We start from the raw sequence: 3866 nt of genomic DNA, 5'->3' as shown, positions 1-3866 counted from the left end.
TAATGCCCAAAACAGTAGATAATATAGCATGGAGCAATCAAAAATTATATATATGTTGGAGACGTATCAAGCATCCCCAAGCTTAATTCATGCTCGTCCTCGAGTAGGTAAATGATAAAAAAGATAATTTTTGATGCGGAGTGCTACTTGGCATAATTTCAATGTAATTCTTCTTAATTGTGGTATGAATATTCAGATCCGAAAGATTCAAGATAAAAGTTCATATTGACATAAAAATAATAATACTTCAGGCATACTAACTAAGCAATTATGTCTTCTCAAAATAACATGGCCAAAGAAAGTTCATCCCTACAAAATCATATAGTTTAGTCATGCTCCATTTTTGTCACACAAGAATGCTCTCATCATGCACCACCCCGATGACAAGCCAAGAAATTGTTTCATACTTTAGTAATCTCAAACCTATAAACTTTCACACAATATATGAGCGCGAGCCATAGACATAGCACTATGGGTGGAATAGAATATGATGATGGGGGTTATGTGGAGAAGACAAAAAGGAGAAAGTCTCACATTAACGAGGCTAATCAATGGGCTATGGAGATGCCCATCGATTGATGTTAATGCAAGGAGTAGGGATTGCCATGCAACGGATGCACTAGAGCTATAAATGTATGAAAGCTCAACAAAAGAAACTAAGTGGGTGTGCATCCAACTTGCTTGCTCACGAAGACCTAGGGCACTTGAGGAGGCCCATTGTTGGAATATACAGGCCAAGTTCTATAATGAAAAATTCCCACTAGTATATGAAAGTGACAAAACAAGAGACTCTCTATCATGAAGATTATGGTGCTACTATGAAGCACAAGTGTGGCAAAGGATAGTAGCATTGTCCCTTCTCTCTTTCTCTCTCTCTCTCTCTCTCTCTCTCTTGGGCCTTCTCTTTTTTATGGCCTTTCTCTCTCTTTTTTACTTTAATTCCTCACTTGGGACAATGCTCTAGAAAATGATGATCATCACACTTCTATTTATTTACAACTCAATGATTACAACTCGATGCTAGAACAAAAGATGGTTCTATGTCAATGCCTCCGGGGGTGTACCGGGATATGCAATGAACCAAGAGTGACATGTATGAAAGAATTATGAACGGTAACTTTGCCACAAATACTATGTCAACTACATGATCATGCTAAGCAATATGACAATGACGAATGTGTCATGATAAACGGAATGGTGGAAAGTTGCATGGAAATATATCTCGGAATGGCTATGGAAATGCCATAATAGGTAGGTATGGTGGCTGTTTTGAGGAAGATATAAGGAGGTTTATGTGTGAAAGAGCGTATCATATCACGGGGTTTGGATGCACCGGCGAAGTTTGCACCAACTCTCAATGTGAGAAAGGGCAATGCACGGTACCGAAGAGGCTAGCAATGATGGAAGGGTGAGAGTGCGTATAATCCATGGACTCAACATTAGTCATAAAGAAATCACATACTTATTGCAAAAATCTATAAGTCATCAAAAACCAAGCACTACTCGCATGCTCCTAGGGGGATAGATTGGTAGGAAAAGACCATCGCTCGTCCCGGACCGCCACTCATAAGGAGGACAATCAAAGAACACCTCATGTTTCAAATTGTTACATAACATTTACCATACGTGCATGCTACGGGACTTGCAAACTTCAACACAAGCATTTCTCAAATTCACAACTACTCAACTAGCACGACTTTGATATTATTACCTCCATATCTCAAAACAATGATCAAGCATCAAACTTCTCTTAGTATTCAAAACACTCATAAGAAAGTTTTTACTAATCTTGAATACCTAGCATATTAGGATTAATTAAGCAAATTACCATGCTATTTAAGACTCTAAAAATAATCTAAGTGAAGCATGAGAGATCAATAGTTTCTATAAAACAAATCCACCACCGTGCTCTAAAAGATATAAGTGAAGTACTAGAGCAAAACTATATAACTCAAAAGATATAAGTGAAGCACATAGAGTATTCTAACAAATTCCAAATCATGTATGGCTCTCTCAAAAGTTGTGTACAGAAAGGATGATTGTGGTAAACTAAAAAGCAAAGACTCAAATCATACAAGACGCTCCAAGCAAAACACATATCATGTGGTGAATAAAAATATAGCTCCAAGTAAAGTTGCTGATAGAAGTAGACGAAAGAGGGGATGCCTTCCGGGGCATCCCCAAGATTTGGCTTTTAGGTGTCCTTAGATTATCTTGGGGGTGCCATGGGAATTCCCAAGCTTAGGATCTTGCCACTCCTTGTTCCATAATCCATCAAATCTTTACCCAAAACTTGAAAACTTCACAACATAAAACTTAAAGTAGAATATCTCGTGAGCTCCGTTAGCGACAGAAAACAAAAGACCACTTCAAGGTACTGTAATGAACTCATTCTTTATTTATATTGGTGTTAAACCTACTGTATTCCAACTTCTCTATGGTTTATAAACTATTTTACTAGCCATATATTCATCAAAATAAGCAAACAACACACGAAGAACAGAATCTGTGAAAAACAGAATAGTCTGTAGTAATCTGTAGCTAGCGCAAAATATGGAACACCAAAAATTATAAAATAAATTTCTGGACGTGAGGAATATATCTATTAATCATCTTCAAAAATAATTAACTAAATAGAACTTTCCAAATAAAAATGGCAGCAGTTCTTGTGAGCGCTAAAGTTTCTGTTTTTTACAGCAAGATAACAAGACTTTCCCCAAGTCTTCCCAACGGTTCTACTTGGCACAAACACTAATTAAACACAAAAAAACAAAACAGAGGCTAGGTAATTATTTATTACTAAACAGGAGCAAAAATCAAGGAATAAAAATAAAATTGGGTTGCCTCCCAACAAGCGCTATCGTTTAACGCCCCTAGCTAGGCATAAAAAGGCAAGGCTAGATCTAGGTATTGCCATCTTTGGTAGGCAATCCATAATTGTCTCTCATAATAGATTCATAAGGTAATTTAATTTTATTTCTAGGAAAGTGTTCCATGCCTTTCCTTAACGGAAATTGGAATCTAATATTTCCTTCCTTCATATCAATAATTGCACCGGTCCTTCTAAGGAAAGGTCTACCAAAAATAATAGGACATGAAGGATTGCAATCTATGTCAAGAAAAATAAAATCCACAGGCACATAATTCCTATTTGCGACAATAAGAACATCATTGATTCTTCCCATTGGTTTCTTAATAGTAGAATCCGCAAGGTGCAAGTTTAAAGAGCAATCATCAAAATCACGGAAACCTATCAAATCACACAAAGTCTTTGGAATCGTGGAAACACTAGCACCCAAATCACATAAAGCATAGAACTCATGATTTTTAATCTTAATTTTAATAGTTTGTTTCCACTCATCATAAAGTTTTCTAGGGATAGAAACTTCCAACTCAAGTTTTTCTTCATAAGATTGCGTCAAGGCATCAACGATATGTTTAGTAAACGCTTTATTTTGACTATAAGCATGAGGAGAATTTAGCATGGATTGCAACAATTAAATACAATCAATCAAAGAGCAATTTTCATAATTAAATTCCTTGAAATCCAAAATAGTGGGTTTAGCAACATCTAGGGTTTTAATTTCTTCAATCCCACTTTCATCAAATTTAGCATCAAGATCTAAAAACTCCGAATTTTTGGAACGCCTTCTAGGTAAAGGTGGATCATATTCAGTCCCATCATTATCAAGATTCATATTGCAAAACAAAGATTTAATAGGGGACACATCAATAACTTTTAGATCTTCATCTTTATTTTCATAGGAACTAGAAGAACACACTCTTATAAAGGCATCTTTCTTAGCATGCATCCTAGCGGTTCTTTCTTTGCACTCATCAATGGAAATTCTCACGGCTTTGAGAGA

Source organism: Triticum aestivum, chromosome 7A (assembly GCF_018294505.1).
Source record: "Triticum aestivum cultivar Chinese Spring chromosome 7A, IWGSC CS RefSeq v2.1, whole genome shotgun sequence".
NCBI lineage: Eukaryota > Viridiplantae > Streptophyta > Magnoliopsida > Poales > Poaceae > Triticum > Triticum aestivum.
Note: the sequence above shows the minus strand (reverse complement) of the source record.